Here is a 24,509-nt window from a genome sequence, read left to right as displayed (position 1 = left end):
CATATGTCTTATGCAATCAAAACATTTTCCAAAAGGTCATCACAACATTGTCATTACTGATGCAAACATTTTTCATATTCATTTACAGCATAAACATGTATATAGGCATAGGACAGACAATATTATATAGTAGTAACATTATTATTTCATTCCTGTGTCATTACTATCTAAATATTTATACAATTAACATCATGACGTAAATGTCTATGTAACTGGAGATTTAAATTGAAAAGAACGCAATACTATGTTAAAAAAAAAAATGTTCGAAATTCTTTTTCTATATAAATCAGGTATAAAGTTGAGATCCGGGTATAATATTTCAAGGATATGGAAGATTTTGTTATAAACAAGGCTGTTTAACACAGAGAAGCTAAACATCTTGTTTTTCTTTTCTAAATAGTATGCCAATCATTAGTGTGACCCAGGTGTCACAATCCTAAAACACCCCCACCTTGGGAGATTTGAAGAATAAAATGACCTCTTGTGTCATTACAAATTCTTGCTGCCCTAACACTATTTACAGCTGCCTGGTGAATCATGTATCTTTGATTTGCACTAAAAATGAAGGAAAAGTAGACTATACTTTATCACTATCAATGTATTGATTTGCACATGATGAATTTTAAGCCAGGATTTCCAAAGGTTTTTTGAATGGTTATTGATTGTCCCAGACGATGGATACATGATGGATAAATATGGCGGGGATGTTACGTAACCAGACTGAATATTTGTTTTATTCTCGGCATGAAATTGAAATAGACTGGCTTACAAATGACTGGCAGGGTTTTAACTATGCTTCGGCTGTAAATTTGATGATGGTTTTCTAACCAATTTTGATTTTAATTACAATCTTAAGGTTTAAAACTTGACAAAAGATAAAGTGGTGGTTCAGAAGTTTTTTAATGATCTTGCAAAAAACCAAAAGGGAAATTTTTTACCAAGCCAGTTCGGGCCCCCACATTGTTTTTGGGCAGGCGTCAAGCATTTTTTAACAGTACTTTATAGTTACTTCACGTATGCAAGGAACAGATAACTTCTATACATGCCAGTGCGAATGACTGTAGAAAGGATTTCATAATCAGTCACAACGTAAGTGGCCTGCACTATCTGGGAATCAAACCCCAGATTGCCTAATTCACAGTCCAAAGTCCAAAGCTCTACCTTAAAATTGAGCTTATATAAAAGTCTTTGCTTCTAAAATTCAAGCACAGAACTCATATTATTAAAAGCATTTATTAATAAGCTATCTTAACCCATAACCCTCTGAAACCAAAAGTGATTAGCCTTTGCCATAGCACCAGTATAGAGTCGGGTTCAGCGTTTACCATGAGTGACACATCTGTAACGAATAAAGGTCAATTATTGTTTCTCACAGCTGTGGGTTCAAATCCCAGTGGATCTACATTTTATATCTTAACTAATTTACAATAGGTTGGTGAGTTTACACAAGCTCAAGACACTTAAGGGCACCTGAAATATCACTACACCGTTGTTTATATTTTGATAACCCCATAAATATATTTAATCAATGGATCAATGTTCTTATGATTTATTAATCTAGCCTAAGCTTAATTATATTATCAGTCCATAAAATAATTAACTGTAAAAATAATGAAAACATCTCAATTGTTTTCTAATTAATCAATTTGGTAAGCATTAGAAATGCCTGGATTTTCTAGACATCAATAACTGTACAAATGAGTCTCTAGTGAATAGACTAAATTACCCATAAAGGCAATTTATAATGATGTTTATATCCATAATTTACACTAATTAATATCTTTCAACCCTTACCAGTTACGGAGATTAATATTTAATAATCAGACTTGTCTATCTTTCAATCTGGACAAAACTTATTTCTTCAATTTTAGACTAGAAATGTGTCATCATGCCACGGATGCCCCCGCATGCAGCCAAAATTACAGATGTTATAATATTTAGTTCCAAATTTGTTTGCACAAATTATTTTTTTCATTTTAAGTTCAAAGCCCTTAAAACTTTTTCAATGCTTAACACAAACCATTTTCATAAACAATTTCAAGGCACTGAAATTATTCCAGTTTCTTAACCTTTTGAAAATAGCATATTTTCATATTTGTAGCAAAATAATGGCTTAACATACATTTTCCACGAAAGTATGAGTGCTGAAACTGAAAGTTCAAATTTTTTTTCCAACATTCAAGAAAGATAAGTTAGTCCAAAATCATTGAAACCACGAACCAAATTCAAACTTAAACTGCTTATTCCTAAGATGTATCTATATCATTTTCAAAGTGAAAGGGACATAACTCTGCCCAAAAAAATCATCGAACCATGACCAAATTTCCAACTTGACCTGCCCATTCCTTTGACATATCCATATATATGTAATATATGTAACACTGTTGGGTAGATAATGAACAGAAACTGTAAATTTCATATTATTTTCAAAGTGAAAGGGGCATTACTCTGACCAAATTCGAACTTGGCCTGGGCATTCCAAAAACATATCCATATGTCAAATTTGAGTTGAATGTGTTGAACTGTTGGGGAGATAATAAACAGAAACTGAAAATTTCATATTATTTTCAAAGTGAAAGGGGCATAACTCTGCCAAAAATCATTGAACCATGACCAAATTTGAACTTGACCTGCGCATTCCTTTGACGTATCCATATGTCAAGTTTGAGTTGAATGTGTTGTACTGTTGGGGAGATAATGAACAGAAACTGAAAATTTCATATTATTTTCAAAGTGAAAGGGGCATAACTCTGCCAAAAATCATCGAACCATGACCAAATTAGAACTTGACCTGTATTTTCTCATGACATATCCATATGTCAAATTTGAGTTGAATGTGTTGTACCGTTGGGGAGATAATGAACGGAAACTGAAAATTTCATATTATTTTCAAAGTAAAAGGGGCATAACTCTGCCAAAAATCATCGAACCATGACCAAATTCGAACTTGACCTGTATTTTCTCATGACATATCCATATGTCAAGTTTGAGTTGAATGTGTTGTACGGTTATGGAGATAATGAACGGAAACTGAAAATTTCATATTATTTTAAAGTAAAAGGGGCATAACTCTGCCAAAAATCATCGAACCATTACCAAATATGAACTTGACCTGTATTTTCTCATGACATATCCATATGTCAAATTTGAGTTCAATGTGTACATCCGTTACTAAGATAATGAACGGAAACTGATGATGACGGAATGACAGAAGGACGGAATGACGGAAGTACGGAACAGGGTAACACTATATGCCCCGGCCATTACATGGCGGGGGCATAAAAAAATTTCAAAACTGTTTCTAAGAGATCAAAAATAGTGATAATGAAATTGGATGATCATTCTGATAAATCATGACAATGATATAAAATTTAACTAAATTTAACAGTGGATTGGTCAAAAACAGTTTATTCAGTTTTTTAAAGAAAACACAGATTCAGTTTTTTTAAAGTATAAACAACTTAATGCTAATAATTCATATTATGGCATCAGTGGCTAAGTGGTTAAGGTTGTTGGCTTGAAACCACTTGCCCCTTACCAATGTGGGTTTGATAATCCTGCCAGGTTCAACTTTCAAATTGGATTCTTGGAAGTGTACCTCCACCAGTAATTTAGCTTGAAACTCGCCATATGACTTTTTCTGTATTGGTGTAATGACTAAAACCCAACAAAAGAAATTGTCATATCAATAACTTCAGGTCACTAACCTCAAACATTTCTCACAATCAATTAAAGGTATCTGAGCATAACCTAAATAATATACATTGTACCTTTTTACCTAAATTTATCTATTTATCATTGGTCTTTACTATATTATGATTTTTCGGTTACTTTGGACAGGGCAGCTGTATTTCAGCTGACTGTTAGATGAATGTTGAACAACAATGATAATGAAAATTGATGAAAATTGATGATGGGCCATTTTGAGCCATGATGATGTTGAGGGACAACATTTAAGGAGATGATGTTGATGATGAATTATGTCATAAACAATGATGGTGATGATGATAAAACATGTTACAAATGATGATCATGATGATGACAATGATGCTGCTGTTGCTGATGATGATACTGATGAAGATGATTATAATGATGATGGTGATGATGATAATGATGAAGATGATTACAATGATGATGATGATGATGGTGATGATGATAATGATGAAGATGATTATAATGATGATGATCATGATGGTGATGATGATAATGATGAAGATGATTATAATGATGATGATAATGATGAAGATGATTATAATGATGATGATCATGATGGTGATGATGATAATGATGAAGATGATTATAATGACGATAATAATACCCAGTAAATATTTCAAACTTAAATCTTCAGAGAGACTTAATATTATATATATATATATATAATTAATATATTTAGCTTGAATTTGTAACAAATGACAATGCAATTATTATTGATCATAATGTATGGTAACAAATAAATATAATCTTACAATTTTTAGATAATGGGTAAATTTTAAAACCAGACAATACATCGTATATCAAAGTCTGCAGAACACATTTAAGTGCACATTTATTGTTATACATAATTGGCCATGATTTAATCTTCATATTCCAGACATAATCATGTTATTTTAGGAATATAATTGATATGCTGACTCAGGAATGTCTTAAAAGGCCTATTTAGGCTCAAAAATTATTATTTTTTCTATTATTGGTGAAACCTTTTTTCATTTTTGGTTTTAATTTTTGTTACAGTTTCCAAAAAGTTAATCATTGGCCAATTGCTAAAATAGTACCCATATTTTGCTTTTTATTGTCACTATAATAATACTGTGTTGGTGCAACTTAAAACCCACCAGTAAAACCCACCCAGGAATGTCACCATATGGTCTGTTACTGTGTTGATGCGACAATTAAATTTCACCAAACCAAAAAAAAGAGAGTAAATATTTTTAAGGATACGTCAAAATTACGACTAGTTGTAACAATTTGCTACTTTTATCACAAACTCTAATTTCCTACACAGAACTTCTTTTTTCACCTGAAATGTTCTAATTCCATTATTAACACAGTACGAAACACAAATATTTGCTCTTTCTATAAAGAAAATAAAATAAGCGTTAAAGACATGCCTTTAAAAGTACAAAGTTACACTAACTTAACACAAAGTCGCAAAAATGTTGTACACCCTAAATAAATAATTATACGTAACCTATATTTTTACATGGGCAAATAAACGAAATTCAAGGTTTGAATAGAGAAAAACGAAAATTATTTACATACTTTTCAATGGATTCAATAAGCCGTAAACTTCTCTCGTGACACACTTGTGGTTCATCACATTCTATAACATTTCTCAATTTTATACTTTTATAAATTATTATAGTAATATCCCCACTTCACACAATGAATATTGTCTAAAATCTAACACTATACTGAATTACTTACACACACTTCAGTTATATCACCATACAAGATCTATAATACCACGTAATTTATCTATTTTATCTAATATATCATTTTGTAAACTAATAAGGATATATAAATAAATATACTTAGTATATTTTTACACAGTTTGAAGTTATATAACACTGTGTGCATCTCCAAAAGTGAATTTCCTTAGATATTACACTGGTTTAAAAAAAGCCTCGGGTACATAATAACCGTACCCTGACATAATAATTACACCCATATATTATTATACACTACATTATGACCTTTAAAGTCCCATCACTGAATGCATGTGAATAAATTTGGTTTTAAAAAAAGCTTCGGGTAGATAAAAACCGTACCCTGACCGAGCAAATTGACATAATAATTACACCCAAATACGCTACATTATAACCTTTAAAGACCTGTCACTGAATGCATGTTAATTAATTTGGTTTCCAAAAAGCTTCGGGTAGATAAAAACCGTACCCTGATCGAGCAAATTGACATAATAATTATACACCCATATATACACCACAATATAACCTTTAAAGACCCGTCACTGAAAACATGTGAATTAATTTAAATAAAGCTTCCTGAAAACATGAGATATTTAAATAGCAACAATTAACCTAGTTAATAATAATTATTTAAATACAATAAGGAAATATTTTTTAATTGACATATCACACAGTAATCCCTTATAAAGGCAGGCTTTTATAGAATCAAATCTTCATCTTAAATGCATCTAAAATTATAACAGAATTCTACAAAACCACAAAATCATGAAGTAACTTCAATACTCCATACATGAAAGCTCAATCAATATTTAGCTAAAAGATTTTCCCAATTTACTGACCTGTTTCTACTTATAGTAACATGAATTTTATTCGGTTATAATACAACTGTATTTAAAATTTGCTTACAAGCTTTAATACATTAATTAAAACCTCAGATAAAAAAAATCATTCAATAAATCAACATAGTTTAATCATGCTTGAATAGAAATTTAAGAATTACCTGAGTGTAAGTTCATTCAAATATCCAATTTAACCACTTATATCACACACAAAGTTACATGCAGTCACTATTTTGTAAACATTACTTAAATTACTTAATCAATCTATCGTAATGGCACTTTTGTAGTAGTTTCATTCTCATTATCACTGAATACATCTAAACAACTAAACAATTATACCTACAAACTTCATTACTCAAACCTTTGATCCACTTGCGATGACCTACACAGGTCAAAATGTCACCGTGTTATCTCCCTATCCCTCAAGCTTACATCTCTAGTAAACTACAAAGATTTAATATTATTTATAATTCTGTCAAAATAATCCAATATTTAAACAAAATGAAATTCAGATCTTTGATAATCAATATCTTTGATTTATAAAGGAGTTAACATGTTGACTATACAATATTTCATAATAATTTACCATGACTAAAAAATACCTGTCCTAACTTTAAAACAGGTACATAAGTGCGATGGGTTTTTTTTTTGTTGTTTTTTTTTTTTTTTTTGGTTGGGTTTTATGTTGCACCAACACAGTATAGGTCATATGGCAACTTTCTAGCTTTACTGGTGGAGGAAGACCTCAGGTGCCCAAAAACACCAGGCACCTGAGTAGAACCAACTATGTTCCGTAAGCTAGCTTGATTATTATAAGCTTCCTCCAAAGTCCTTGTTGAGATTCGAATCAACATAATGTGAGGGCAATTGGTTTGAAGTCAATGGCCTAAACCACTCAGCTGATGATCGATATGCCCCATTTATCCTGATGGAAGCCTTGGGACCAGAGGAGACAAAAAGATCAGCTGGCTAAATTCATAAGAGCTTTTCATTAATATTATCCATTAATTATATGAAATTGTCCCAATAATCAATGAATGGTTTTGTCAAGATAATTAGAATAGATTAGATTAAAAGAATGACACAAGTACATTTAAGATATCAAGTCTACTCAGCTGTAAAGGGTTAAAGAAGAGGCGTAAACTTTGCCAAGACATTTACATTATTACTTCATTGCTTTATTATCATTGTTCCCCTGACCTGACCAGGGGCGAGTCTCCAGGGCGGCAAACACAGTTTGGATTCTTTTATGTCCGGAAGGTTAAATTCAGCTTGCTTACAATAGGTAGATGATATTTAATATTCTACTTTGGTCCCCATACTTATCCTGTCTGAATGGACACCTATTTGGTCTATTTTCACCAGGAAGGCTTAACTGCTGAGCAAAGGGAAGCCGTGGCCTAGTACAGGTTAAGGTGTCTGCCCCTCAACCCAGAGATCATGGGTTCGACCAACTAGGGTCACAACCATGTTTCTTCGTATGACACCAGTACTCGTTGGTTCCAGGAAGCGGGCTCGAAAGTAATTATTATAAGTTGCAAGAACTTGTTTCGCAAACAAGCTTAAATAAATATCGTTGGTTCCAGGAAGCGGGCTCGAAAGTAATTATTATAAATTGCAAGAACTTGTTTGCAAGATCAATGAGCAGATTCCTGCCATTTGATCACATTCTGCAGTGTTTGCTATTGACAGCAGTCAATTACTTATGATGAATGATTATGTCCAGACTAAAATGAACATTTCCATGTTTTAAACTTAGCATGTAGAAAAAAAGTTTAAAGTCAGACCTACACAGTGTTGGTGTGACCAAAACCATTAACTTTAATCAATAATTGTTCTCAAGGAAATAATATCTGAAAAGTTTATCTGACACCTGATCCTACAAGAAAAACTGTTTAGTTGAATGACTAATTAATTTAAACAAGTGTAGGTGAAAGACAACAAAGTCAATATTTAATCAGACCTCAGTGTGTCTGTACCCTACTATCATGTGAACAGTCATATATTTTGTACGCCCACTTAGAAGGAAAGGGATAATGGCAGAACACGAAGATTTTCTTTTTATAAGTCTCATTTTTTTCATTTTCTATTAATACCTATGTTTAATTGTTTTGACTGGATTTAAGAACCTAATAATTATTCTCTTCTAGTTAATATTTCATATACATTTATCTTCCTTGATACAATTTATGATCTCCAGTGCCATTAAAATTCATATACATATATATTTATCTCCCTTGATATTCCATACACATTTATTCCCTCGATATTCCATACACATTTATCTCCCTTGATATTTCACATACATCCTAGATATTCCATGTACATTTATTTCCCTTGATATTCCGTATCAGTTTAACTCCCTTGATATTCCTTTATTAATGTTTCTATGTCCCCCGATATTTTATATACATTTACCTCCCTTGATATTCCATAACCATTTATCTCCCTTGATATTTCATATACATTTATCTCCCCTGATATTCCACACACATTTATCTCCCTTGATACATACCAAATGATATTTGCAGAAATTTTCATTGGTATTTAGGTGGTATATTGCTTATTCATGCTGAATAGTGGCTGCACGGTTAAAAACCTTCTTTTTTTAACTTCCCTTTTAAATATAGCATTGCATGAGAAAATCGCATTAAAATGATCTTTATTGAACAGTGCCATTATCACAGTACATTAACTAACATAAAAGGAAGTAACGGTTAGTGATTAATGCTTGTCTATGATATAATAATTGTTTCAGCACTGATAATTCATGGGTATGGTTAGTAATAAAGACAAAGACTACAACAACCATTATAACAAACTGATATCTATTACAGATTGTCACGTTCGCAGACTTATATAACGACCTTGTCCTTATAATTGCATCCTAAATAGGGATTATACTTGAACCTTTAACCTACTGAATATCTTAAATGGACTTCAAGTCCAGCTTCCAGTTTCTGGCCAGGATGAAAGTTAATGCTGACAGAATGGCACTTCTGGTTCCTGGCCAGGATGAAAGTTAATGCTGACAGAACGGCACTTCTGGTTCCTGGCCAGGATGAAAGTTAATGCTGACAGAACAACACTTCTGGTTCCTGGCCAGGATGAAAGTTAATGCTGACAGAACGGCACTTCTGGTTCCTGGCCAGGATGAAAGTTAATGCTGACAGAACGGCACTTCTGGTTCCTGGCCAGGATGAAAGTTAATGCTGACAGAACGGCACTTCTGGTTCCTGGCCAGGATGAAAGTTAATGCTGACAGAACGGCACTTCTGGTTCCTGGCCAGGATGAAAGTTAATGCTGACAGAACGGCACTTCTAGTTCCTGGCCAGGATGAAAGTTAATGCTGACAGAACAACACTTCTGGTTCCTGGCCAGGATGAAAGTTAATGCTGACACTGAACAGCACTTCCGGTTCCTAGGTAGAATAAAAGTTAATGCTGAGAGCACGGCTAAATTTTGTATACAATATGAATAGCACAATCAGGCTATTTTGCTATATCTCTCTAGATAATCGAATAGTTACCACAATTTATCAGTTTAACCAGATCAATGATGGCTCTATAATAGATTAGAACATTTCCTAATATAATCACTTCCTTTTTTTCTTGATTGCAAAATCATATTACAGAAAGGCCTCAATCTGACATGCAATGGCTGATTACCCTACAAAAAATTTCAGTTGTAAACAATTATATTTTTTACAAAATCATCAGGGGTGGGATTTAAATCTTTCCTGGATGTTTGTGTGTGGCATGTTTATTATTGTTAACTTCGTATTAATGTCACACAACATTATAGTTACATCCTTTTATAATACTGTACCATAACATGTAAGCATATACATAGAAGAAATATATGTACATAAGGCAGTAAATATTATTTCCATTCCGTTAACATTTAAGTTTGAATACTATCTTAATAGTTGCATAGAGATCAGAAATTTAACTTGTCAGCTCTTATTTATAGAGTACAATTTGAGAAAATTGGCAGCAAGATCAGGAGCAGAAAAATGTATAGCCTCAGCTCACAAAAATAAATAGGCCTTTCCTTGTCCTAAAGGACGAGTGGCTCCGAAAATATTTTGGGCGTTAGATTTTTAACAAGAACTCATTCTAAAATTATCGCTAAATTCCTGTATTCCGGTAATATTAACAGTTAAGATAATTTCAATACCAAAGATCATGAAAAATATCGTTCCAGAAATGAATGATTTATTACGATATTTGCAAATGTTAGAGATTTTTTTGGCAGGAAAGCATTAAAGTACAACTAATTTAAAGACAAAATACTAGCTGTCAATTCTAACTGAATCTATAATTAAGCTATCCAACATGTAGCTTAGAATACAATCTGCAGCTTGAAATGTTAAAAGTCCGTAAAAGAACATGACTCAGAACAACGAAAAAGTAACTTCTAAAAGAGGACATCAACACACAAGATAAGTCTTTCCAAAGAATAAACCATTTATTAGACTAGAGCTTATAACAATAAATACCTATCTAAGTCTATAAAAGGTAAGCAGTAACAATATATACATATCTAAATCTATAAAAAGGCAGCAGACAATATCTATAGAAAATATTAAAGACAATTGTCTGATGATATTAATCTCCTTTTACCAGACAATTATGTAACCAAGCAGAATCTATGTTTTCAGATTATTTTTTCTCCCTCCAAGCTGGCACCATGTCACATTTAGATTGAATCCTTAAAGAGCTCTTAGAAGCCTCAATTGCCGCCCCAGTCTGCATGTCAAAGTCACATTTGTGCAGTCTAACCAGGGGCTCTATAATGCATGTTCTGTTAATTTTTATATCATGATACCTTAAAGCCCCTTAAAACTCAAATGGACTGTTCCAAATTCATTAAAGCAGGGCAAATCCATTACATGTACACAAATTTATAAGGGTTTAATACTGCTTTTTTTCTCAAATCGGACATATATCACAGAAATCATATATCACCCTCGATCAACATCTATCCAGACTATAAACCTTAACAATAAAGATTCACAGAAGTTATTGTCACCTTAGTGCAGTAATAGGTTTAAATCCTTGTAAATTTAATAGGAGTTAACTAGTTATTGCACTAAGATGATGATATGTCAATATATTCCCTCTTAAATATTGCAAGGAACATGTTTATTACTTTCCACTTAAAAGTTCCCACTAATACAAATCAATCTAAAACTTTTCAGCTTGCACAATCACATTTAAGTTGTAGATTTTAGATGTTTATGCCTTGGAGCACCCAAAACATGCATGTTTATTTATTTAATTATCCTGTTTTAAGTTAAACAACATTCCTGGAGTGAGTAGAATTTACAGAGTATTTTGCCAGCTGAGTTCGAAAATGTTGTAATGCCTTCTTTATTCAAATGAGATACAGCCATATTGCACAAAGCCCTCAATTTGTATCTGTTGCAGGATATTTTTTGTAATTCCAAGTTCTTAAGGTCTTTTTAAATGGATTTTGTAAATAAATATTTATTGAATTTATTATTGCCTTGAATGACTATTAATCCATAACCAGCGTCTAACAAAAATTCAATAGAATTGTCCGGAAAAGGACTTCTTTTTTTTTTTTTTAAATGTCCCAGCTGAGTCAGGTGATGAGGATATCTACCGACCATTTCTATTTGAAAGAGCCTGCAATCATGAACTAAAACATTACCATAAGACCAAGAATGAAATGTATATATATTATATTGAGGCTACCTCAATTTTAGAAAGGAACCCAAATGCAGAAAAGTACCCATTACCTTGAATGTAATGTCAGACTTTAGTAATGACACTGTTCTATAAATAATTTGTTGCTTTTAAAAAGCAAACATTATATACTTTCAAAATGTACAAACTCACTTTACACTGACTTCAAAGGAACTCCCATGTGGTCTTTTGACATGACAGGACTGAAATTATTTTTTTTAGATCTGATCAATGTTCACTTCAATGTAAGGTCTAGACCATTCACTTCCCGGGTGTAGATTTTCCAAGGTTTATGAAAAAAACCATGGAAACTGCTTCACAAACCTTGGAAATAAACCAGTTTTACAAGGTTTTTTCTTAATTCCGAGGTTTTTTTTTAAAACCTTGGAAACTTTATCCAAGGTTTTTGTATAAAAATCCTTGGAAATAAAGAAAACCTTGGAAACTATCTCGGAATTAAACACTCTGCCAAAAATCAGCTCGGAAAAAGCTTGGAAATAAGAACTTTGTCATTTTTTTGCTCGGAAAAGAACTTAGAAAATTTACGTAAAATTTGTTGGAAACACTTTGTCAATATTTAGCTTGGAAATGACCTCGGATAATTGAACTTAACTAAATTTCATCTCGGAAAATGTTAAGACATAATCATGATTTAACTTATAATGGGCATCAAAAGCAATAATCAACAGTTAAAGCGAACTAAGATAACAACCCAACTGTAGATTGCCAATGGATATTTCTTAATCCATGGTCAGAGCAAACAATTGTCCAACAGCATGGAAAGGAGAGATTTGGTCCAGGGAATCAATTTTTAGTATGGACATTGTCAATGGCCAACTTCCTTTTCAATAAATTTGTACTTTAATCTTCTGAAGCCATTTTTGTGGGAGGAATCAATTAAAAAAATTTAAGTGTGAAAACATGGAAAAGTTAAATACAATGTAAATTCCTTGTTGCCATAAAATACCTTTTATTAATGGCTATAAAGGTATTGTAACTAATCATAATAAGATAAAGATTATTCAAATAACTGATGATCAGAAAGACTTGAAAATTTTATTTTTTTTATTTTCATATTTTTTTCTTATTATTTATAATTATTGTTACTAGATATTATTCTTCTCCATTTTTAAGAATAAATAAGAGAGCAAAACTTATAATTATACAAAAAGAAACAATCAGTGTTTATGTCTATTAGTTTCTAAATGCATCAGTATTTTTCCTGCAGTTTCTTTCTATATATATAGACTTAACTTAGGGTTTCTTGACAGCCTGTAAGCAACACTGAAATAAGAATGCTATTAATCTTTAATATATGTTTTTATGCCATATAAAATAGTATATTCTACTAAGCAAGTCTGTGACAAACATTCAGATTACAATTTACTCTGCCATTAATTATGTGTACAATAAACATAAATAGTTATTAATTGTCCTTTTAATATATAATTATGTACAATTAATGTGTAAAATATGTATGCTTGATACTTTCTTATAATTAAGATAAATAAATACTGCATCCACTATTAGTTTTCACACACAGAATATAACACACTGATCAGATAAAACTAATGGCACCCCAGGTGGTTCCCTCTTATAATCTATGCATGATCAATCTTCTCATTGAGCATTCTGGGATAGACCAGATTGTTCCATGTGATTTTTCAGGGGGAGTCTGGGTTTTTCTACAATCCAAAACAGTCTAAAATGACACTGCAACTGTGATTCTCTTATAATTTTCAAGTTTTACTTTTATTTATCATTTGATATATTTGTACCTTCAATAAAATTAATGTAAAAATAAAATGATGATGGCTTTGATATTTTGGGATCACCCCTGTTTCACATTATGATTGCCCCTTCAGTTATACTGTTGAAAAATTTGAATCTCAGACATCAATGGGTCAAGTGGTTATAGTTGGAAGAAGTGCAAACCTGGATTTATTTTAAGCAATTTTGGACATATCTTGTTTTAAATGTTAGGGGGCATATTTTGGAATTTTCAAAGAAAACATTTATCTAAGTGTGACAAGATTCAGGAAATGTTTGGTTGTTGTAATTGAACCTAAAGATCAATGACCTGGGACAGGAAGATAAACAAAAGAAACAAGTGATAGTAAAAAGGTTCAGGTAAATAATTTTAGATACATTTATGCATAAAATCTGTTGTTGTTTTTTTTTTCAGATAAGTTTTTTAATACAAACTATTTTAGATCTATATTTTTAACCTAAATGTAAGCTAGTTTAAATACAATTGTTTAGAGGATATTTTATGAGTATACTAAATGTTATTTTTGTCTATGATTGTATTGAACAAGATGAGTGCATGAAACTATGATGACATTATTTATAAACTTTCATCTTTTATCTATTATTTGAATCTACAAATTTTTAATTACAGAGTCAGACTGTTCCAAACTACAAGAAGATGGCAATCCAGCTTTGCTGTGTTTTATCATAGTATATCATTGGCATCCAGGCATCGATTAAGGAAGCCAACTGTAGACCAGGAAAGGCTTCAAGGAATATACTACAGTATGTTTTTGTTTTAAAACTAGGTTTTGAAAGTTTCAATTTGAAATTTGAATGAATAAAGGTTTCTTGAACTGATTTTTTTATTGATACTTTGTTGGAAATGCTATTAATGTTACATGATGACTCTCCAGCTTTAATGATGCAGATGTCACTTTGAGCAGACAGATACAATTAGTGTAGGCAATCGGAATCACCTTATGTTCAAAAGCGTTATTTTTTGCAATATTTTTACGAGTGCTTTAGTTTGTAACATCCAGTATGACATAATCTAAAATAATAGTAACAGACATCGTTTCTTTTCTTAACATCGCAGAATTGTCACACTGCTTACCAAAGTTTTCTTGAAATCCTGACACTAAGTACTGATGAAATAAAAAAAAAATAAACATGAAAAAAATTAAATTCACTATTTCAAAACCGTAGACAAACATTTAAAAGTAACTACAGAAAAGGTCATTTGAAAATATTAAAGCCTTCATTTTAATCAATGGTCTTGAACAACTTGTAATTCAAGTAGTTTTGGATCACTCAAAAGATGTTTTTCTTTTCACAAAAGTGCTGATTTTTTAAAACAATATATATCAACAGTGAACTGATATTTTTGTCTATGGAAACGTTTAAGGAATGTATCATTTTTTTTATTGATTAATAAAAAAGAAATTAAATGATGTAATTCTGATTGCCTACACATACTGAACTGTCCTGAGTATAACCACAGGTGTTCCTTAATCCTGGGCTGGATAGCTCCCTCAGAGGGAAGAAGCCCATCCTGGCTTCAGGAGTCAAAAATACAATATTGTAAGGCAAGTAGTTTGAAGTCTTTGATCCTGACCACATGGAGAGGGAAGCGCCCAATGGAGAGGGAAGAGCCCAGTGGTGATTTTATATAATTGTTTTTCTAACTTCTTTCAATGGCTGTACTTTATTAAATGTTTACTTTATTTATTTCAGGAATTGTATCCTGGGGCATTTTCCACATGCGACCCCTGTGATGGTGAGGGAAAAACTAAGGGACATTTAAAAATCATGAAGAGTGAACAGGAATTCAAAAGATAGATATTTGAATACATTAAAATTTAACCGGATACCAAAATATTATAACTGAACATTTGAGTGTAATATTTACCATTAAAGACTTCTAACTTAACTTTTCATTTGTAGTGCATTACTATTTACTTCACACTGACATTAAATGTTTCAGTGAGTCATGTGATCATTTTTTGCTCTGTATTATTACAAATAAGTTTCTTAATTCCTTAAAAGGACAATATAATTGCTCTTTTCAGAATATTTGATTGGATGTTATATTTTCTGATTTTCCATGGATATTCTAGAAATTTCCAAGGTTTTTGCTCAAATAAACCTTGGAAAATTCTCTGATGCCCTTAAGTAAGAATCCTCGAAAATATAATAGTATTCCCAGTTGTGAGAAACTTTCCGAGGTTTTCATTTAAAAACCTTGGAAAACAAACCACGGAAACACTTTAAAAATCCTTGGAAATCGTTCCAATACTCCGAGGTCACTCATTTTCCAAGGTTTTCTAAACAAAATCCTCGGAAATTATTTTACAAGGTTTTTATTCTGAAATCCTTGGAAATCGTTCCAATACTCCGAGGTCATACTTTTTACGAGGTTTTTTTTTAAAAAAAACTCGGAAATTTTTTACAAGGTTTTTCACCCTCTCCCTATTTTTCCAAGGTTTTTTTAATAGCAAAGTTTTGCATTTTCTTGTTCCAATACTCCGAGGTTTTTATCCAAGGATTTTGAGCCAAAAACCTTGGAAAATCTACATCCGGGTTGTGTGCAAAATTTCAGATCACTCTTTTTTTTCCTATTGCGAAAAAAAGACCCAAAATTGAAAAGCATATAAAATCAGCTATAATTTGCACAAAAATACAATTTCCAATTTATTTCTGAGTATACAATGTACACATTAATTGTTTTTTGTATTTTCTTAATTCGTGTACATTGTAAGTGCCTTTACTGATCTATGTAAGAAATTCAAAGAAAGGTATTAGGTTTTTAGACTTTCAGACCTCAGTGGAGCTCCTTTAATATTTTTAACCAATGAAGACTTTTTTTGCTTTGTAACCTTTCAAACTATAAATACTGTACAGTACAGTATAAACAGAATGATGGGTAAAAAATATCTTCTTGTCTGTAACAAGAGACTAAAAATTCTGCAGAAAGTTAAATCATGATCAACAGTAAGGCGATTGATCAAGTGTTTATACAACATCAATAACTTGCTTTAAGGTTTTATGTCAATCAAGTTCTCCCACATACTGATAAAAAAAGTTCCGTTATTTTCTATATATGGTAATTGCTGGAACAATATATGGTAATGAACAGCTTCCTCTACAATTTATAGTAATGAATAGCTTTGTCTATACAATAAATTTAGTAACGAATAAATGAATAGTGTTTCTATGCAATATATAGATCATTTTTTACACATTGTGATTGCTAGAACAATAAATGATAATGAATAGCTTCCTATTTACAATGCATAGTAATGAATAGATTTTTTTTATTCAAATTATATAGTAAAGCTTGTTTTTCCTAAACATGGTTGTTGCCAATCGAAAAACATCGGCTCTTTCCATATACTTTGGATATTAGAAGCCTTGTGCACTAAGAACAATCATGGATACACAAAAGCAATTCACCAGGGTGATACCACAGTGTTCATTTGCAAAAGAGTAACTGTGAACTCCAACAACTTTTGCAAACCTTGTCTATGCCTGATTTTAGAAGGGATATTGACTGTTATCAATTTCAAAATACATGTTTCACCATTATTATTCTTTCTTCCAGTCTGTGTAAAAGAAACATATCTCTATCATTTTTGCCACAAACTTTGGTGGCACATGGAGGCTGCCATTTTCCTTATGTGACTGAAAGCGGTTCCTATATGCCGTCTTATTATACCAAAGGTTTAATTGACAATTTTCAAGCATAATTTATAGCTGACAGAGAAGATCATATTGGTTAATTGCTATAATAATAAATAACTTTCTTCTGACAATTTATAGTAACCAATACATTTTTTTATCTAACACAAAGTAAAACCCATGTTGTTGTTTTTCTATTTATGGTAACTGCTGGAACAATATATGAGCCGTGTCACGACAAAACAAACATAATGGGTTTGCGACCAACATTGATCCAGACCAGCCTGCGCACCCGCGCAGTCTGATCAGGATCCATGCTGTTTGCTAACAAACCCTATAACAAGTAGAGAAACTGATAGCGAACAGCATGGATCCTGATCAGACTGAGCGGATGGGCGGGCTGGTCTGGATCCATGCTGGTCGCAAACCCATTATGTTGGTTTTGTCATGACAAGGCTCAAATGAGTTAGCTTTCTCTTTGAAATATATGGTTAATATAATGAATTTTGAAAGCACTCCCTCTAGACTATACAGTAATGCAGAACTTTCTAGTGAATAGATTTGTATTTTAAGCATTATGCAAATTTGACATCTTTTAGACATTAATCTTAGGAATTAAATTTTAACATCATTTCCAAATACTTTACATGCCATTTTAGAGATCCAAATAACAAATTCTAAATCAATAACTTCAAGTCAAAACCTAGTTTTCATTAATAAATGAAATTGTACATTTAAAACTATATATTTTAGCATTATTTGCATTAGTCATTTACATGCAATTTAAAATTTCAGAGATCGAAATAGCAAATTTTAAATCAATATATAACTCCAAATTAAAACCAGATTTTCATTAAAATATAGAATTGTACATTTAAAACTAAAAAAAATATTTAAAAATGTGAAATTTAATTCACAACTTTAAAAAAAATGTTATGATTTTAAACAATTAACAAAATCACTCACCTGTTAAATTAAAAGTTTTCCAATGAATGGAATTCCACTAGACAGACTTTAGTTCTTAAGACATCAGTGTAATTGCTCATCATTTGCAAGACTATTTCCTGCTCCTGACCTCAAGGTTATAAAACTATTTTCCAAGTTCCATCTCAAATCTCAGGATATTCATTGGCCAATATATGCATTCTGTGCTGGTTTCTGACCAATCAAATACCAGGGTTAGGAGAATTTTTAATAACCTTGAACCCTGATCTTCTTATATTCTGTGTCCCGATGCTTGAGTCATTTTTATATCGGACAGTTTTATCCTATATATAACATGTGATTTCAATCAATCTGGTTTTTCCATATTTACGCAGCTTGGCATTTCTCCTATTTCACACCATTCCTTAGAGAAATTAGATTTCTAACATGAGTCGAAGCCGGAAAGTCTGAAATAGAAAAATAAATATTCATGAAAATTAAAAAAAAAATTAAAACACATTATTTTATTGCTTACTACTTTTTCTTGAACTTGCAAACTTTTTCATGCAAAGTATTATTAATTGAAATTCACGAGTTAATTCTTTGCTACTGATTTATAAATTACTTCCTTCAAAATTAACATCAATCCAAGTATATTCACCATGATTTCTTTTCACTTGCATTTTGGGCATGTAAACCCTTAACCTGCTGGAACCAAAATATGAATTTGACTTTGCAGTCTGACCCAAGGCTCACCCAAGGCGCTTTACTGTTGGCTGAAGAACTTCATAATCTTGATATAGATAATGTAGTATGTAAGGAATAATTATACTGTGGGAAACAAACATTGGAAAACAATACTGTTTTTGAAATATTTTAACATACTACATTCTGCTAGTTCTAGGTTTATCAAAAAAGACTTTTCAAAACATATTAATAAGTAAATAAAACAATAATCTATAATGACAATTTGCGTACTCATCAGCTTTTAATTAAAACTCATGTTCAAAATAGGTTCCAGTCTTGTTGCAAAGAAGTTTATAACAGACATGCAACAATTCAAATTTTGATGCAAGTCAAACAGTTTAATATTCTAACAGTGTGCAATGGTGTGGGAAAAATCATCATATTTTGGTCACAAATGTCCCAACGGGGAAAAGTTAATAGGAAAGGAGACTAATCAAATTATTACAAGATCTAATTGTCTGCAGTCACTATTCACGATGAAAATGATCGGATCCATCAAAGAGCTACATTTAAATGGAGCTGAGGAAGCTATGACATCATACACTTAAAATCTCTTACAGGGATTTATTATCTTGCAAGTTCACACTTTTCACGGGATTTTCCGAGACCATGGGTATATGGAAGTGTTCAGTTTTTATAAACCAATATGTGAAATATGAAGATTTTGTGTTAAAAAAGTTTTCAAGATAATGATCCTACATTTTCTGTGACTTTCACCTTTGAACTAGTGATCTCAAACTCAATAGGGGTAATCTACTACATCAGTTTTAAGCTAAATTGTAACGTTTGCTGCTTTATGCTAAAATGTTACGTTTGCTGCTTTAAGCTAAATTGTTATGTTTGCTGCTTTAAGCTAAAATGTTACGTTTGCTGCTTTAAGCTCAAATGTTATGTTTGCTGCTTTAAGCTCTAATGTTATGTTTGCTGCTTAAAGCTCAAATGTTATGTTTGCTGCTTTAAGCTCAAATGTTATGTTTGCTGCTTTAAGCTAAAATGTTATGTTTGCTGCTTTAAGCTCAAATGTTATGTTTGCTGCTTTAAGCTAAATTGTTATGTTTGCTGCTTTAAGCTTAAATGTTATGTTTGCTGCTTTAAGCTAAAATGTTATATCTGCTGCTTAATCTCAAATGTTATGTTTGCTGCTTTAAGCTAAATTGTTATGTTTGCTGCTTCAAGCTCAAATGTTATGTTTGCTGCTTTAAGCTCAAATGTTATATCTGCTGCTTTAAGCTCAAATGTTATGTTTGCTGCTTTAAGCTCAATTGTTATGTTTGCTGCTTCAAGCTCAAATGTTATGTTTGCTGCTTCAAGCTCAAATGTTATGTTTGCTGCTTCAAGCTCAAATGTTATGTTTGCTGATTCAAGCTCAAATGTTATGTTTGCTGCTTTAAGCTCAAATGTTATGTTTGCTGCTTCAAGCTCAAATGTTATGTTTGCTGCTTTAAGCTCAAATGTTATGTTTGCTGCTTCAAGCTCAAATGTCATGTATGCTGATTCAAGCTCAAATGTTATGTTTGCTGCTTTAAGCTCAAATGTTATGTTTGCTGCTTTAAGCTCTAATGTTATGTTTGCTGCTTTAAGCTCAAATGTTATGTTTGCTGCTTTAAGCTCAAATGTTAGGTTTGCTGCTTTAAGCTCAAATGTTATGTTTGCTGCTTTAAGCTCAAATGTTATGTTTGCTGCTTTAAGCTCAAATGTTAGGTTTGCTGCTTTAAGCTCAAATGTTATGTTTGCTGCTTTAAGCTCAAATGTTATGTTTGCTGCTTTAATCTTAAATGGTATGTTTGCTGCTTTAAGCTCAAATGTTATATCTGCTGTTTCAAGCTCAAATGTTATGTTTGCTGCTTTAAGCTAAAATGTTATGTTTGCTGCTTTAAGCTCAAATGTTATGTTTGCTGCTTCAAGCTCAAATGTTATGTTTGCTGCTTTAAGCTCTAATGTTATGTTTGCTGCTTTAAGCTCAAATGTTATTTTGCTGCTTTATGCTCAAATGTTAGGTTTGCTGCTTAGATTAAGCTCAAATGTTATGTTTGCTGCTTTAAGATGCTGCTTTAAGAATACATGCTTAGTAGTGCTGCTTTAAACTTAAGAATGTAACAGATTGTCACTTTAAGTTAAAATGTTAGGAATGCTGCTTTAAACTTAACTGTAAGGCCTTTACTGCGTTAAGCTAAAATGTTACAGGATAACACTTATAGACTATATTTAGATTTATCAATCATGACATCTGTTTCTCTTGTAGAATAAATAATGATGTTATATTCTGTCTCACTTGGGACATTCGAGTGTGCACATGTTCAGCTAGAAAATGTCAATACATAAAATACAATTATTTACTATGATTCTAGACAACAAATGCCTGAAGAATAATGTTCTTTTCGTATTCATGATCTCCTTGATTAACATGACTATATATCAATGAGAAATGTCACAATAAAAGTTCTTGGAAAATGTCCTACAGAGATTAGTCCTCTTTTTTATATTACATCCGAATAAATTTACTTAGAAAACGAAAAAATAGGAATTTACCAAATTGCCATTGATGAATACAACAGAACACTTAAAACAGAAAGAAAGAAATGTTTATAACTTAGAAAGTCATAAAAACTTACTATAGTGATAGTTATAGTCATTTTAGGGGCCTGTGCTATATAACAAGGCAAAATATACCAAGTTTCAAAAACTGTTCAATGAATTATTTGATCAAAAAGCCAGTGTCTATATCAAACACACAAAAATGTTACAAAAAACAGCTTCAATAATATATTCCTCCACAAAATGTCCTGCTGTTTTGGAGGGTTTTTAGGTACCAATGATGAGACCTGAAAAGGTTTTCAAAATGAACATAATGTTGACCTTCACCTTTGACCTAGTAACTCAGTGACCTCAAGAAATGTTAGGGGTCATCTTGTCAATTATGGACAACCATTATAAACCTTTTCCAAGCATGTCGGGTTTATACAGGTCTGTATATGGCAGAAAATATTCTGTAAAATAAGACATAAATTGTACAAATGCTTGTGACATCAAGATAGCAAAAAAAAAAAAATAAACAAATGAAACATGAAGCCTCCTTTCAAACATCATTATATGATTCATTATACTAATGCACACGCCTTCATTTTCATCTTGATTTCATAAATGAAATCACAGTGATAGCGCAGGCATTAATTATTAATGAAATTTCTACAAAAAGTAATCAAATTATGTGACAATTTTTTTATATATATTTTACGAAAACAAAAGATGCATACTGGCAAACATTACAATTACATGGTCAGTTTTAACTCCATGTAGCTTTTTCAAACAAAAGGTGGAGTTATTCAGGTTAGAATGAACTATTCATTTTGGTCATTAACTTCAATATTAACAAAGCTTTTACATTGAAATTTCAAAAGTAGATGCACTTTGATCAGTTTCACCTGTTACACCCATTTTCAGGTCAAAAGGTCAGTCACTGTGACCTGTAATGATTAAACATCATGTCATTAAATCAAAGTGCATTGAGCTAGGAACTTCAATTTTTTTATGTAGATGTACTAAGTTTTACTTGCAAATTTTTCAACATCCATTTTCATTAAATTCAAAAGGTCAAGGTTAAAGGTCACTTGGACCTGTAATAACAGCTGGCAACTAAATGAAAGGATGTGGACAAAAGAACTTCATTTTTTATGTAGATGCACTTTAATGAGTCCTACCTATCCAACTCATTTTGATTTATAATGTCAAAAGTCAAGGTTACAACTAACTTTGTTAACTTTTTTGATTAATTTTATTTTTACAGTCCATATCAGTTACTTCAATTAGGACTTCGAAACTCGATAATTGCACATTATTATATATATTGTGATAAGTTCTACATGCCACAACCAATTGCAGGTCAAAGGTCAAGGACAATGTGACTTTAAAATCAAATTTTCTTTATTTAGCAAGTTTACAGTTTAAGATGGCCTCCCTTTCCTTTTCAGTAGTTGGAGTCAGTAGGACAGATGTATGTTTGGGTGGATGGATGGATTGTTGAATGAATAGACGGATGTGCTCAAAGTTTGGTATTTAAGTGGCTACTCTTTTGTTCTCTATTGTTCTTTTAGTAGTGCTTACTGAATGAATAGCATCAAAGGAAATTTACTGTTACCTATCAGTGATTTTTCTCACTTAATGGGAAGAGGCCTTATCCTCTTGACTTTGGGAGAAATTGTCATTAAAACTGCTGATTTTGGAAGTAAAAAAGCTGGTGTAAGTTTAGATTTTTGGGAAAACTGCATGATTTTAAAGAAAATTTCAATTGGGAAAAGGCCTGTTTTCGGAGTCTGCTATATAAGTTGGAAAATCACTGCCTATTGTTCCCATAGCCACCTAAGTATCTATACATTTGTATGTACGGACGGACGTACCAAAATTTGATGTTTATGAGGCAATTGAGCTCATAAACACGACCTGGACCAACGTCCATAAGCAAAATAAGCTCATAAAAACAAAAAAAAGCTCTTAATTTTAAATTTTATGAGTTTATGTTCTTTATTTAACTACGGAATGAAGCTCATAATAATCAAATGTTGGCTCGGACATACAGATGGATGGATGGATTCAAGTGTTCTTTCCATTTTAGTTTTTTCTTTAGTCTCTAAATCCACATAAGCAACTTTTTTCCCCACAGCCTATTATATAGATATAAAGTAAATAACCTGCATTCATCACACAATGTCACCCCCGAGTGTGTGCATGTAAATGGACAGATTTTCTTAGGAGATAGACATTAAAGGGTTGTAATGTTCCTTTGATCTTCTTTTTTATATATATTTCTTTCAACATCACAAGTTACTTTTCCAACTCCACAGAACTGCAGATTGAAGGGAATTAACCTCATATAATAGGACTGACAAATATGGATGTCAATTATATGTCTATGTTGCCATCATAAGCAAACAAACTGATCTTCACTGTAAACTTAGCTTAAGATTTAATTCACACACAATAACTGCGGAATTATGATACACATTAATTGATGGTACATATTATCTTAAATTTAATTTTAGCTAAAGAGACTTCAGCGAACAGGTTTAATAGTACTGCTAGACTTTACTGTCGCAACGTCAAAATAAAAGCGACATATAAAGTTATGGAAGCCAGAACTAATATATCCTGGTTGTACTATCTACCGGGAGTGTAAGCCTTATTTGGCCCACCGTCATATAATACAAAAAAAAATCTAATATAAAATAGTTATTTTCTGTAGGAGGTACCATTTTTTTATGAAAATAACAAATATCTAAACGAAATTTTAACTATACATCAAAAAGATAGTTCTGTTAATAACCTCATATGAGTGGCAGCCATTTTTGTTTTTAAGTACTTAATACCAGGAATGACTTTTAAGCAATCAATAAAAAGTTAAAAACATATGTAAATGGTCCATTGCTGTTAATGA

The 24,509-nt window shown here is 31.7% G+C and overlaps 1 protein-coding gene across 6 annotated transcripts in view; it reads right to left on the bottom strand.

Moving 5' to 3' along the window:
- LOC132725951 (sodium/hydrogen exchanger 4-like) overlaps positions 1 to 24,509 on the bottom strand; it is a 79,637-nt gene that overhangs the window by 54,257 nt on the left and 871 nt on the right. Inside the window, exon 2 of one of the 6 annotated variants that reach the window (XM_060711172.1) lies at positions 18,377 to 18,801. The gene's annotated coding sequence lies outside the window, so the exon portion shown is untranslated. Of the gene's footprint in view, positions 1 to 5,259; positions 5,450 to 5,531; positions 5,663 to 6,426; positions 6,552 to 6,604; positions 6,711 to 18,376; positions 18,802 to 24,509 lie in introns of those variants that run through there. The other 5 variants (XM_060711177.1, XM_060711179.1, XM_060711175.1 and 2 more) reach the window with 5 other exon arrangements.

This window comes from Ruditapes philippinarum, unplaced genomic scaffold (genome assembly GCF_026571515.1).
Source record: "Ruditapes philippinarum isolate M1 unplaced genomic scaffold, ASM2657151v2 ctg473_1_1_1_1, whole genome shotgun sequence".
NCBI classification, from domain to species: Eukaryota; Metazoa; Mollusca; class Bivalvia; order Venerida; family Veneridae; genus Ruditapes; species Ruditapes philippinarum.
Note: the sequence above shows the minus strand (reverse complement) of the source record. Positions and strands in the feature narration are given on the sequence as shown.